The sequence below is a fragment of the Rattus norvegicus genome, chromosome Y (assembly GCF_021556685.1).
Source record: "Rattus norvegicus strain SHRSP/BbbUtx chromosome Y, alternate assembly SHRSP_T2T, whole genome shotgun sequence".
NCBI classification, from domain to species: Eukaryota; Metazoa; Chordata; class Mammalia; order Rodentia; family Muridae; genus Rattus; species Rattus norvegicus.
Window position 1 is genome coordinate 71297088 of NC_141555.1, and position 15402 is coordinate 71312489.

The 15402-nt window shown below is 39.3% G+C and overlaps 1 long non-coding RNA gene across 4 annotated transcripts in view; it reads left to right on the top strand.

Moving 5' to 3' along the window:
* Positions 1–15402, top strand: part of LOC147998095 (uncharacterized) — a 121543-nt gene that overhangs the window by 51978 nt on the left and 54163 nt on the right. For all 4 annotated transcript variants that reach the window (XR_015647327.1, XR_015647328.1, XR_015647326.1 and 1 more), the window contains exon 3: positions 13861–13962. This is a non-coding gene — a long non-coding RNA (uncharacterized LOC147998095). The remainder of the gene's footprint in view (positions 1–13860; positions 13963–15402) is intronic.

A 15402-nucleotide genomic window follows, 5' to 3' on the forward strand; every position in this document is an offset into this window, starting at 1 on the left:
TATATGGACAAAACAGGGGTTTCCTTTCCCAGTCTGACTCGAACATTCTTTGGCGAATTCTGTTCGTTCAAAGCGGGAAAAGCTTGTAGGAATTTGACTTTGAAGATAAACACCGACCTAGTGTTTTGCAAAGTAAATTGCTTTTACTTGGCCAATAAGCTTAGTTTTCAGAGGTTCCAGAGGAGAAAAAGCAGACTTTTATGTATAGACAAAACATGCATTTCCCAGTCTGAAGCAGGCCTTCTTAGGTGAATCGTGTTCGTTCAAAGTGGGAAAAGTTTGCATGAAGGTGACTTTGAAGATAAACACACAGCTAGTGTTTTACAGAGTGAATTGTATTTACTTGGGGATTAAGCCTAGTTTTAAGTAGTTCTAGATGGTAAAAAGCATACTATTCTATGTAGACCATAAAAACTTTTCCCAGTCTCAATATCTCATTATTGGGCGAATTCTGTTTGTTCCAAGCAGGGAACGCTTGTAGGAACTTGACTTTGAAGATAAACACAAAGCTAATGTTTGCAAAGTGAATGGTGTTACTTGGCGAATAAGCTTAGTTTTAAGTGGTTCTAGAGGGTAAAAAGCATACTTTTAGATATAGACAAAACAAGGGTTTCCCAATCTGAATAGAACATTCTTTGGTGAATCTGTTCCTTCCAAGCGGGAAAAGCATGTAGGAACTTGACTTTGAAGATAAACACACAGCTAGTGATTTTAAAAGTGAATTGATGTTACTTGGCCAAAAATCTTAGTTTTAAGTGGTTCTAGATGGTAAAAAGCATACTTTTCTATATGGAAAAAACATGGCTTTCCTTTCCCAGTCTGACTGGACCATTGATTGGCGAATTCTGTTCGTTCCAAGTGGGAAAAGCTTGTAGGAAGTTGACTTTCAACATAAACACACAGCAACTGATTTGCAAAGTGAATTGCTGTTACTAGGATAATAAGCTTACTTTTAAATGGTTCTAGATGGTAAATAGCACACTTTTCAATATAAACAAAACATGGTTTTCCTAGTCTCTCATTCTTGGGCAAAATCTCTTTGTTCAAAGCGGGAAAAGCTTGTAGGAAGTTGACTTTGAAGATAAACACACAGCAATGTTTTGCAAAGGGAATTGCTGTTACTTGGCCAATAAGCTTTCTTTTCATTGGGTGTAGATGAGAAAAAACAGACTTTTATGTATAGACAAAACATGCATGTCCCAGTCTGAATCCCACATACTTAGGCGAAATATGTTCTTTCACAGCAGGAAAAGTTTGTATGAAAGTGACTGTGAAGATAAACACACAGCTAGTGTTTTACAAAGTGAATTGTTCTTACTTGGCAATTAAGCTCAGTTTTAAGTAGATCTAGATGGTAAAAAGCATACTTTTCTTTGTAGACTATAAAAACTTTTCCCAGTCTCAATATCTCATTATTTGGCGAATTCTGTTCGTTCCAAACTGGGAAAGCTTGTAGGAACTTGACTTTGAAGATAAACACACAGCTAGTGTTTTGCAAAGTGAATGGTGTTACTTGGCGAATAAGCTTAGTTTTAAGTGGTTCTAGAGGCAAAAAAGCATACTTTTCAATATAGACAAAACAAGGGTTTCCCAATCTGAATAGAACATTCTTTGGTGAATCTGTTCCTTCCAAGCGGGAAAAGCATGTAGGAACTTGACTTTGAAGATAAACACACAGCTAGTGATTTTCAAAGTGAATTGATGTTACTTGGCCAAAAATCTTAGTTTTAAGTGGTTCTAGATGTTAAAAAGCATACTTTTCTATATGGAAAAAACATGGCTTTCCTTTCCCAGTCTGAATCTCTCATTCTTTGTCTAATTCTGTTCGTTCCAAGCGGGGAAAGCTTGTAGAAAGTTGACTTTGAAGATAAACACACAGTTAGTGTTTTGTACAGTGAATTGCTGTTACATAGCAAATAATCTTAGTTTTAAGTGGTTCTAGACAGTAAAAAGCAGACTTTTCTATACAGAAAAAAGATGTTATTCCCAGTCTGAATCTCACTTTCTTTGGCAAATTCTGTTCGTTCTAAGCAGGCAAAGCTTGTAGGAAGTTTACTTTGAAGATAAACGCACAGCTAGTGATTTGCAATGTGAATTGCTGTTACTTGGCCAAAAAGCTTAGTTTTAATTGGTTGTAGAGTCTAAAAAGCTTACTTTTCTGTTGTGATTTGCCTTGGATTTCACTCTGAATTTGTAAAATAAAGGCAAGAGTTTGAGATTTGGGCAGATGGATGAGTGGGGAGCGAGAGGGAAAGAGGTTCAGAGAATAGCATGAGAGAAGACAGTTGGTGACACTTGAGCCAGTAGAACCTGAGGAGGAGGAAGAGGATTGGACAGTTGAGAGTGTTGGGAGAGGAGGAATGAAGATAGGTGGGAGAGCGAGAGTTTAGAGACATGATGGGGAACTGAGAAAAAGTTAGAGGAGTCAGGGGAGGAAAAGGAAAGGAGCAAGGAGAGAGTCATCATGGGAGAAGGAAAAGCTGGAAACCTGGCAAATAAAAGGTGCAAGGGATGAGGGATTTGGGAGCTAGGAATAGGACAGTGTAGGGTGGATCTGCCCAATCTAGCCACTGGATTGTTTTCACATTAATTGAGTTGCGTTTTCTTTGTACTGGCCGATTCGTGTTGGAGAGGAAAGTGCAACAACTGGCACCCAACGTATATATTAGAACTCAACTAAGCTGAGATAAAACTTTACTTCCCTCTCAGCCCCAGAATAGGGCTCTGATAGAGATCTAGGCAGGAGTACTGTTGGATTAGAAGTTGAAGACTGGGTCTGAGGGGTCTAGGAAGAGCCTAGAGGACTGCACATGATCTGAAGCGGAGGGAGAAAAAGGTACAGACGGCTTCCGATCAGATACTACTTTGATGTAAGAGAGATATATAACTTTTTGATACTTAAAGATGAGAATCACAATGAATATCTTTTGGGCCATATGGAATGATATTTTGAATGGTCTGACAGTTGTGAATTTTGAGGAAAAAGACACTTTATTATTTACCGGTATTGCAATATTCATTCTTCTGATTTACTAAATCTTCTCAAATGACAGGGCCCTAAATACCAAATTTCTAGCCTTAGGAAATAAATTACAAATAATACTAGAACAGAAATTTCTGAGATATATAGATGACTCTGAACAACAGAGATAAGCTTAAGTTTTGGCAATAGGAGCTAGAAGAGACACTAGAAAAAATAATTTGACAACTCAAAGAGCATATTGAACAGCAGGAAAATAGAGATAGAATCTGGAAGCAAAGTCTAGAGGATAACTTACTAAAACTAGCAAATCAAAATAAGGCAGAGGCTGCAATATCAGAATTACAACATAAAGAGAAGCTAAAATTTTGGAAGCAGGGCTTAGAACAGAAGATACAGGTAATTATGGAACTACATGAACAACAGAAAGAGAAAAATAAATCTTGGCAATGTAGCCTAGAAGGAACACTAGAATTGAAGACACAGGAAATTATAGATCAGAATAAGAGACAGAAAGATGAAAATAAAAGTGGTAGATAGGAATTAGAAAGGATGTTAGAACAGAACATACAACAGCTCACAAGTCACACTGAACAGCAGAGAGAAAGTAATGAGGTTTGGAAGCAAGACTTGGAGAATAACATTTTAAAATTAAACAATCAAAAGGTAATGGATAACAAATTATTAGAAGTACAATATAAAGAAAAATTCAAAGTGTGGAAGCAAAACCTTGAACAGAGAATTCAGGAATTCAAGGAACAGGGGGGAATACAGAAGGAGAAATATGAAGCATAGGTACAGACTTTAAGAGAGGAATTTAAAATTAAAACTAAAGAAAAACTCAGGTAGAGACAGAAGATAAAATTAGGGAAAGCCAACCTAAGGTTATGAGGAAATAAACTTTAGTCTATCCAGTTAGTGTACAACAAAAGCCTCCAAATGATGATCATCCACAGGGTTATGCAGAATTTGAATGGCAACCCATGGAGGTTTTAGAATTAAGGAAATTTAAGGAAAGTGTAACTAATTTTGGAATGCATTCACCATTTGTAAAACAAATCTTGATTTCTTGGGCTATTAAAAATAGAGTAATCCCCCAAGACTGAAAAGATATGGTAAGAGCAATTCTAGAGCCTGCTGAAAATTTACAATGGATTTCGTGGTGGAGAGAAGAAGTGAGATAGCACGACAAAACAGAGCTAGGGGCAGAGAGATTTCCACAGATCAACTGCTTGGTAAAGGCTGCTTTGCTGAAGTAGAGGTGCAGGCTGTATATGATGAAGAAACTCTGGCATGGTTTCGATTGTCAGCCTTAAAGGCCTGGGACAAAGCTGCAGAATCAGGGAAAAGACTTGAAACATTCACTCAAGTCATACAAAGTCCTAAAGAAACCTTCACTGACTTTTTACAAAGGCTTACCTCAGCTGTGGAAAGGAATGTATCAGATTCAGAGGCAAGAAAGGTGATAATTGAGTCTTCAGCCTTTGAAAATGCAAATACCAAATGCAGGGAAGTAATCTGACCACTGAAGGTGCGGTCTACACCAATAGATGAGTGGATTAGATATAGAGCTATTGTTGGTTCTTGTTCTCCTGATGCGACTGTGATAGGAGAATCTGCCTCTGGGCAGCTGGAGATGACCCAAGATTTCAAATTTTTTAATTGTGGTGAGCAGGGTCATCTCTGATATTACTGCAAAAAAAAATAATACCAAAAGGGGGACTATGCCTCCTGGAATGTGTCAAAAATGTGCCAGAGGTGGACAATCGACTAAGGAATGTAGAGCAATAACAGACAGATGGGGCAGCATCATGCCAAAAAACTCCCAGGGGGGGCTCTTGCAGGCCCCAATGCCAGGCAGGAAGAGTTCTCTTCCTAAGAACAATTAAATGGCATGACTTCAAAAATACATGTTCTGGGACCAGAGGAGGCTGAGGGAAGTCCTATGGACAATCCCAAAACCTCAAAGGGAGCGAAAAACGAATATTTTGGCAAACTTCTATAGAGGACCAAAGGCCAAAACTAAAAATACTGGTAAACAATATTGAAATTGAAGGAATGGTTGACACCGGAGCAGACGTTACCATCATCTCTCCAAAATCTTGGCCCACTAGTTGGCCACTTCAAGGAGTGGATATGCAGCTTCAAGGTGTTGGCACTTTATCCCAAATAAAACAAAGCACCAGGTGGCTTAAATGTATAGGACCAGAAGGTCAGGTAGAAAAATTAAGGCCATACGTGGCTGATATAGCCATTAACTTATGGGGAAGAGACCTACTACAGCAGTGGAAATAATATCTTCTCAGTTTCAGGGTCTGGCCCTGAAATTCATCAGGCTCCTAATAAAAACTTTAAATCAGTCAGGGAATGTCCTCAAGGACAGTTAGAGACGGTCCAAGCTGTCCATAAGCAAGATACAGCAGACAATTTAGTGCTACCCCAAGGAGCCACGGCTGTTAAGTCAACAACAGACTTGCCACTTAGGTGGCTGACTGAACAACCCATCTGGATTGATCAGTGGTCTATGACAAAAGAAAAGCTACAGGCATTAGAACAGCTAGTCCAGGAGCAGCTGCAAGCTCAGCATATAGAGGAGTCCATGAGACCTTGGAATTCTCCAGTATTTGTCATTAAAAAAAGGTCTGGCAAATGGAGGGTGTTGACAGATCTCAGAGCAATTAATTAGATTATTCAGCTGATGGGTTCCCTGCAGCCTGGGATCCCACTGCTTTCTTTGTTGCCTAAGGAATGGCCTATTATAGTGATTGACTTTAAAGATTGTTTTTTCACTATTCCTCCACATGAAGGCGATAAGGAAAGCTTTGCCTTTTCAGTGCCTACCCTCAATAGAGGTCGGCCCATAAAAAGATATCAATGGAAAGTCCTGCCACAGGGAATGTTGAATAGCCCTACCTTGTGTCAATATTTTGTACAACAGTCATTGGAGATGATTCGCAAACAATTTTCCCAATCTATTATTTATCATTACATGGATAACATTTTATTGTCTGATTCAGATATAAATATCCTGGAAAGAATGTGTGATGAAGTGAAAAAAACCTTACCTTGCTGGGGATTACGAATCTCCCCTGAGAAAATAAAAATGGGGGGATTCTATTAATTATCTAGGGTATAAAATAAGTCTACAAAGGATTAGGCCACAAAAGTTGCAATTAAAAAGAAAACAATTAAGGACACTTAATGATTTTCAGAAACTACTAGGAGATATAAACTGGTTGAAGCCTGTGATTGGCTTGACCACTCAAGAGTTGAGCAATTTATTTCAAACATTACGAGGCGATAAAGATTTAAATAGCCCAAGCAAACTATCACCTGAGGCTGAGAAAGAGCTAGCTTTGGTAGAAAGGAAATTGCAGGACACACATCTAGATCGTATTGGTCCAAAGATGGCCTGCATATTAGTCATCTTACCTTCTACTCATTCCCCTACAGGAATTCTCATGCAGAGGGAAGATTATATCTTAGAATGGATATTTTTAGCACATAAACTGAGTAAGAAACTGAAAACCTACATTGAGAAGGTCTTTGAATTGATACTTAAAGGGAAATTGAGACTTTGACAATTAGTTGGAATGGATCCGGTTGAAATTGTGGTACATTTTACTAATGCAGAAATTGCCTCTTTGTGGGTACAAATTGAACATTTGCAAAGAGCATGCAGTAAGTTCTTAGGAGAGATTAACAACAGATACCCTAAAAGCAAGTGACTTCAGTTCATAAAATGAACTAACTGGATCCTCCCTCGTATAATAAAGGGAACTCCAATATCTGGAGCCCCTACATTTTACACTGATGCAAGTGAGTCAGGAAAGGCAGTATGTAAATCAGAAAATGTAAGCAAGGTGACTGAGAGTCCCTATAAGTCAGTTCAAAAATCTGAATTGTATGCAATACTCATGGTGTTGTCAGATTTTCAAGAGCCTCTTAATATACTAACTGACTCTCAATATGCAGAAAGGGTTGCTTTGCACATAGAGACTGCAGAACTTATTCAGGATTATTCTGAATTGACATCACTATTTATTCAACTACAACAAAAGATCAGAAATAGGAGTTACCCACTATATATAACACACATAAGATCCCATACAGGTCTGCCAGGCCCTCTGGTGCAAGGTAATAATGATATTGACCAGCAACTGATAGGAAGTGTACTAGAGGCTTCAGAATTCCATAAAAAAACACCATGTTAACAGCAAAGGCTTAAAGAAAGAATTCTCTATCATTTGGCAACAAGCAAAGGAGATTTTGAGGCAATGTCCTACTTGCTCGTTATATAATCAAACTCCATTGCCTACAGGAACTAACCCTAAAGGCACCCAAAGAAATGAAATTTGGCAAATGGATGTTCGCCATTTTACAGAGTTTGGTAAGCTGAAATACATACACCATACTATAGATACATACTCAGGATTTCAATGGGCAACTGCCTTAGCATCAGAAAAGGCCGATTCTGTAATTACACATTTGTTAGAAGATATGGCTATAATGGGAATACCTATACAAATTAAAACGGACAATGGTCCAGCATATATCTCTAACAAGTTTAAGCGCTTCTTTGAATATTATAATATAAAACATGTTACAGGTATACCACACAATCCTACAGGACAAGTGATTGTGGAGATATGTAAACGAAGTCTAAAGGAGATGCTTAACAGGCAAAAAGAGGCAACAAAAACTCCCAGAGATAGGCTACATAGTGCTTTATTAAACTTCAATTTTTTAAATGCTGATGAACAAAACAGCACAGCTACTGAAAGACATTGGATTGTGGAAAAGACTACTGAACTAAACCAGCCTGTTTATATTAAGGATATAATATAATCAGAAGTCAGAATGGAAAATGGGAAATGTGTTACCCTGGGGAAGGGGTTATGCCTATGTTTGTACGGAAGAAGAAAAGCTGTGGGTTCCTTCCAAGCCGATAAAGATCAGACATGACAAGGGGTGACCTCCTGAAGTCCTTGGAAACACAGAAGAAAAGGGAGACTAAGACAATCAACAAATAGGTGATGTATATATGAGGATGTTTAGGTCTCCATGTAGGAACTGGCTGAGACTAAAATGTTTGTAAACAGCCAGTAACATTTTAAGTATCAATTTCTCATAACTTGTTATTACATGCATCCTGTAAAATGGCATGTATTACAAAATTATGTTACGGTTTGATTATATGATCAAACTAACCTGAAGAGAGACAGTCACCTTTCTTTCTTGATCTTTATTAACTAAGCTGTGCACCCTGCTTACTCCATGTGAATGCGCTTACAGAACTATATGATGCTTGTAAAGTTTTGTGTGCTGCAGGATGAAAGAAGAGAAAGATAGCCCTGAGATGATCCACACTCTGAAATGCTGAGATTCTGGGATCTTCCAGTCCAACTTTGTGTTGATTCTCCCTCAATTACACTGAAACTGGTTCATTTAATGGCCTGCTTTCAGAACTTTTCCAGAATGGCCATTCTACTTATCAAGCCATTCAGACTGTCATAGTCAAGATGTCAGCTAAGAGATGAACTTTCTCAGCACAGAGTGACTGGCAGGCAAATCCCAGCTATCTCTACTCCGACAAAGCCAAATTTTCCTAATTCCCCTTGGGCCCCAGAAGGGAATTCTTCACCCCAATTCAGCTGGAAGAAGACGTGGAAGATTATCTTCCCAGTTCATTATGTTGGGGTGGATGGTGGTTATTCTAAGAACAGTGGATATGTTTTCTTTTAAGGGATACTGTACAAATGTACCTTTGGGCATGGGGAACTAGAGAATTTAAACTCAGGATTGCTTCCTTTCCTTTCCTTTTTTTTATCCTTCTTAGTTTAAAAAAAAGGGGGTGATATAGTAATACATAGAAGTTAGAGAAATAGACAAAAAGGGATAGATTAGCAAACTTACTCTTAAACAAAATTTTACAGCTATATCTTACATTGATAAAAATGTTTGTATTTTATACAAAGTTGAAGCTGCAATCTTTTCATTGGAATAGAATGCATTTTACACAAATGTGAGGTTTTCATTGGTATACTTTCTTATTGATTTATAATTGAGTTTAATATTGCTACTTTAACATAAGCGTTGTGCCTCCACTATGCATCTAAGAATACAAGTCTTAGACCCAGTCCTATAACTGCTATTATACATTATTTTTAGTTGATTAACCACTTCCAGCTAAAGACCGGATTGCAAAGTCATGGTTCTGAGTCAGTTTAGATGGGTTTTGGAAATACTTCGATTAGAGAGGGCCAACGGTAGTCTATGCTTAACAGTTCAGAAACACCTATGTAGATAGGAAATCTTCATGGACGTCAGAAGTCCACAGAATAACCCGTTTATGGACATTTCTTGGTCTAGATCATTTGACTAGAGACCTGTCTACCCCTGACCGGACCCCTTAGACTCAAAGAAGAAATTGAGCATCAATGGAGTTGCTCAAATCGTGGTGACACAGCCTCTGAGAAAATTGCTTCAATTCATCTACAAACAAAACACTGTCCAGAAAAGGACAAATTATGCAGAATAGTCGATTGATAATCTCTGCCAAGGCAGGGTGATCAGCCCTTCAAAATCTGCATTACAAAAGTCTGTCAGATGATCCTCGGCCAGAAAGCTGAAGACTGATGCTCTGACATATTAAGGAATAGGGGGACTGTCCAGGTGATCAGCATCTCTACAAATTGGCTAAGCTTGGAAGCCATGTTTTATGCTTCCCATATTTTCAGGTAATATTAATCATTCTTGGATTTCTGATGAAGTTGGAGACTGGTAGTCTCATAGACAACCCAAGCGGTTTAGTATTGAAAAAAGATGATAAATCTTTTAGGGTGGTTTTCAGGTGGCATAGGATCTAGAACCAGGATATAGTCAGGTATAGTTTTTAGTATAGATGACATGGTTACTGAACAAAATTGATGCACTGGGTGATGAGTGTATTGTTGGTTAGTTCACATATGTATAGGGAAAAGATTTTTTAACTGGACAAAAAGGGGGAAATGTTGTGGTCTGCCTTGGAGTTCTCTCTGAATTAGTAAAATAAAGGCAAGAGCTCGAGATTTGGGCAGAGGGAGGAGTCGGGAGCGAGAGGGGAGGAGTCAGTTAACGGGAGGAGTCAGGAGGGGGGAGACAGAAGGGGGAGGAGTCAGGGAAAAAAAAGGAAAGAAGTGATGAGAGAGTTATCATGGGAGAAGGAGAAGCTGGAGACGAGACAAATAAAAGGTGCAAGGGATGAGGGATTTGGGAGCTAGGAATAGGACAGTGTAGGGTGGATCTGCCCAATCTAGATGCTAGATTGTTTTCTTATTAATTGAGTTGCGTTTTCTTTGTACTGGCCGATTCTGGTTGGAGAGGAAACTGCAAGAAACTGCAACAGTTACAGTAGGAAGGTTGAGAGCCACTCTTCCTGACCCCTCTAAGATATGCCTGTAGATATGGACTGGAGGTATAATCCTTTTTATTCAATCAGGCAAATCCAGAAAAACCAAAAAAACCAAAAGGTTATGAAGGATAAACAGCCACTACACCCACAGTGTCAAAAATGCTGTCATCTTAGACAAATGATGTCAAAAAGGAAATCACGTCACAGCATGACCATCCCCCTAAATGAAAAGCAGAGGAGAAAAACCAAGAACCAGTTCCCTGGTGGTGGCACCAAGAGAAAACCATTGTCAGAATTGTCAGCAAGGATTTTTAAAGCCAGGATTCAAGCTTCGCCAATGAGAAACTCCCAAAACAAAAGTATACACATAATCTTGGTGATGTAGTGGAATAAACAAGAGAAAATCGAATAGGAACTCACTGAATTAAAACAAACACTAAGAGTAGGAATTAAAGGCATGTCAGGGCAAGATGAAAAATGAAGTGGAGTTTAGAGAAAGGCGGAAGGGGCTTGGGAGACGGCTCACTGCTTAGGAACACTGGTTGCTCTTGCAGAGGATCAGGGTTCAGAGAATCTGATGGACTCTTTGGTCATAACACACACACACACACACACACACACACACACACACCTCATAGAGATAATTTAAAAAAAAATTAAAAAAGAAAGGAGCCAGGTATGCCCCTTTAATCCCAGCACTCAGAAGCAAGCTGATCTCTCTGAGTTCAATGCCTACCTGGGTTATACAGTGAGTTTCAGGCCAGACCTACCTACACAATGAAACCCAGTGTCAAAATAAAACAGAAAAGAGTGTTATATTTATTTCTAATAATTTGGCAACAGAGAAACTATTTCTACAGAGAAAGAACTTATTGTTGAGAGAATCAGTGGGCTGGAAGTAGACCCCAATTCTTTGTACCACTAACTCCATCACAGCCTCAGCCTGAAGCAAGAATGGGTACAGCTAAAAGGGAAGCAGGGCGATCATGAGTAAAGCTGTGGACACGCATCAGACCATCAGCAACAGATGCAGGTGGAAAACCAGCTAGGATGAGATGGCTTCACCAGCCAATGTCTCTGACAGACAGTCCCTACTAGCACCAGGTTGTTTTTTCCTTCAAGTACCCCTGGAGTTTTCAGACATTCAGAAACCACAGAACAAAGTGTGGCAAATGCCTAAGAAAGGATATCTTGTTGGACATATTTGTTTATACAGGTTTCATGTAGCCCAGGCTTGCCTCAAACACACTATGCACCCAAGGATGATTTTGAACTCCTTGTTCTCCTCCTGGTAATGGGACTATGGGCATAGACCACCACACCAGGCTTATGAGGTACTGTAGGTGGAGCCCAGAGCTGTGTGAGAGCCAAGTGAGCACTCTGTGCACTGAGCTGCATGTCCAGCCCCTCGGGATGTGTTCTGCTAATACAACAAAACTAAAATAGAAGTCTTCAATGAGAGGCAACAGGAGTCTCCCAGTCCAGAAATATTAAATCACACATTCACAAGTAATACAGATGTCAAGAAATAATGAAACGATGTAAAAGTAAGAAAAAAAGAATAAGATAGGAGAAATACTATCAAAATGTGTGAGACATAACTAAGAAGGTGCTAAGAGGAAACTTTATTTACAACACTAATTATTAGATTAGAAACAAAGACCAGCAACCTAAATTTTTATCTACACTAGAAAATGAGAAAATAATTAATTCAATGAAAAAATAATTGTTAAAATGAACCCCAAAACACAAAACACTAAAAATAATAAATTAACAAAAAAAAGGCAATGAAACACAATTAGTTTTTTTTTTAAAGCAAAGAATTTTATTTTTACGTCTCGATTAGACCTAGAAAAATATAAGATCCATTCTGTTTGGCGATTTAAAAAAAAAAAAAAAAAAAGAAATTGCCGTGTTTTAGAGTTCATGCAGAACACTGAACCTGGTACCACATACAAAAATTAAAAAAAAAAAATTCATCGTTTAAACACTTTTTAATGACAGTGTTTATACTCAACTTACCTCTCCTATAATCTGTTTAATATCAGACAAGATTTCCAGGGTTGCCATATGGAGATTATGCAGTGTTGAAATGGAAGCATCGCATTGTATTCCCATCACAGACTCTGGTTGAGAACATCATTGTTTTTCTCAGGAGGAAACTAACACAAGATCCAAGCCCAGTCACCCGAGGCGTTGTCCCATCTTAGAGCCATTTCCTCAGACAGCACTTCCCATGTGTCATATTTTTCTTCAAAAATCGAAACAGACATGTTTGCTGCACTGTTTGGTTTGCCGTGCTGCTTGGGAGATCCTGGACCATCAGACATGATGAAACTTCTCGCCCATACCCTCAAACTACAGCACTGGTATCAGTTTAGAGGAAATAGGAGAGACAGAAACCAAAAAGGGAAAAAAAAACTGTTGTTGTTTGGAGAAGAGTCATGTAAGTAGGCCAAGCTGACCTTGGACTTTCTATGTAGCCCAGGTTGGCCTTGGACTTACTATGTACCCCAGGCTGGCCATGGACTTACTATGTAGCCCAGGCTGGCCTTGATTTACTATGTAGCCTAGGCTCTCTTTTTACTTACTATGTAGCCCAGGCTGGATTTGAACTTGTGTTCCTCGCAAGTATTGAGAATATAGGTATGCACTACCACACTCAGCTTTGTCTCTGTTATTATAAGTGACTCAGCTGTGGCCCCTCATTTGCCAGCCTCCCTCAACATCAACAACAGCATCGACAATCACCCATTAGGATAATCCCATCCTTTAACTCATCTGTTAAGGTCAGAATTTACAGAACAGAGAGTCAGCAGGGTCCTCCTCCTTATTAGAACACATTTGTGTGGAGGGATTTGAGTGATCGTTTGAGTGAGCCAGTCATACCTTAAACTGGTTCTGATATTATGACCAAGATGGAAAAAAAAATAAGAAAACAAAAGTAAAGGAGATGGTTCCAACACCGGGACTTGAACCTTAGCAGTTGAGGAGATGGCTCACAGGTCTCAGGAAAATTATGGGTAGGCTTTGTGGCCCACATAGAATCCCAGTCCAGGGAGGTAGAAATAGGGCAGGTGCCCAGGGCAAGATGGCTGTCAAGTCTCGTCATATTGGTTAACTCTGGGTTTGACTGAGATATGCTGCTTCAAAGAATAAGGTAGAAGAGAAAATGGATTAGTCTCTACATTATACACTGCATGTGCATGTATGTACACACACACACATACACACACACACACACACACACATACACACACACACACACACACACAAAGGAACAAACAAAAAACCTTGGACTTAAGGCATTGCCTCCACCGTAGTAGCACATAGTAGGAGGTGGGGATCTAAATAAGTGTTCCTTTCCACCCTCACAAAGACCAACATAACTTTGAACACTCAGCCCTTGATCTGTACAATCTGCTGAGGACTCCCAGATGTTTAGTTTAGTCTTTGCTCTCTAACATATTCTGGTGTTCTGTTTCAGGAATCCTGAGCTGGGGCTCGGCTGACTTGAGCCTTACTCCCAGTCTTGCATCCAAGACTACTTTCAGCTGCCATGTACTGATCCTTGGAATTCCCTGCCAAGGTAACCTGACTTGCATTTCTCACGAGGCCAAGACATGAAGCCAGAGAAAGTGCGGCTGTTTTACTCTTCCATTTATTATCTTAGAGTATTGGGAAATTGGCTCGACCTTTAAACCTGACTTCCCTCATGTATAAATGAGCAGACGAACAATGCCAGTTCATCAGATCTACATTAGGAGTGAGTTAGGAAAACACATCAAAATGATTAGTGCCAATGTGTTTTATGAATGATAAGCAGTATTATTTATATGATTTGTATCATTGGAAATTATTGTACCTGGAACGTAACGGTTTTCATTATCTTTCCACAGATGATTCGAGGAAAGCATCTAGGATGCAGAAATGCTTCCTTTTTTGCTTTATTTCCAAGAAGCATTTCTTTCTGCTCCAATTATTTTTTTAAAACTTACTATCCACTTCATCTCCCCTTTGGTGATTAGGTTAGAACAGGGTTTGTTGAGAGGGGTCATAAAACATGTTACAGAATATATCTACAAGATCAACTGTTGAGTTCAAATGGAGGCAGCCTCCATGGATAAGCCAGGTTCCCCCTGAAGCTATTGATTTCTTTTCTTTTTTTATTTTCATTGATTTCCTGTGATGACTAGTTTTGGAGGAAAGAACCTCCCTCGAGGAGCTTCCACCATTAGATTGGCCTTGACTATGTCTAGGTGGCATTTCCTAGACTGTTAACTGATGTTGGAGAGCCTGGTCTACTGTGGGTAGCACCGCCCTATGGGGGTGTGTCTGGACTCTGTAAAGGTAGTTGGATGTGAGCTTAGAAGCAAGCCAGTGAGCAGTCTCTGTAGTTCCTGTTTCACAATCCTGTCTTGGTTTTCCTTGATGACGGGCTGGAATAGATAAGATGAAATGAAGTTTTCCCTTCCCAAGCTGGCTTTGGTGATTGTATTCATCAGAACAACAGAAAACCAAAATTAAACAAAAATCACAGTGCCGTTTGTGGGATGTCTTCCTAAAAGTTGCTGACCAGCAATATCACAAAAGCCCTCACAACTTTACAGGTTGTTGCCATTGTTCTTCATAGCCCTCCAGAACTTGATGGTAAGACCCTATTGCTGAGGACACTGAATCCTTTTGATCACAGGACACAGGAGGGTCAATCTGAAGTTGAGGTGGAAGCATCTTCTATAATGGGTAGCCTTCATGGTTCAAGAAAGTGCTATGTAGGCTTCCAGGGGAGAAAATCTTCTAAAACCTTACTCGTATGTGAACCATTCAAGCTAAAATGTCAGGCAAGATGTGCCCCTAATGTGTTAGTGGCATCACAGTCATGGGAGTAACCAGTGGCTTTCCAATTGGATACAAGGCATATTCCACATGAGGGAATACACACCAGGTTGTGTAAACTCATCAAGAACCTATGGTTAGGGTGATATAGGCCCTTTGAAAGAACATAATGCTAAATACATTGTCGAACTTC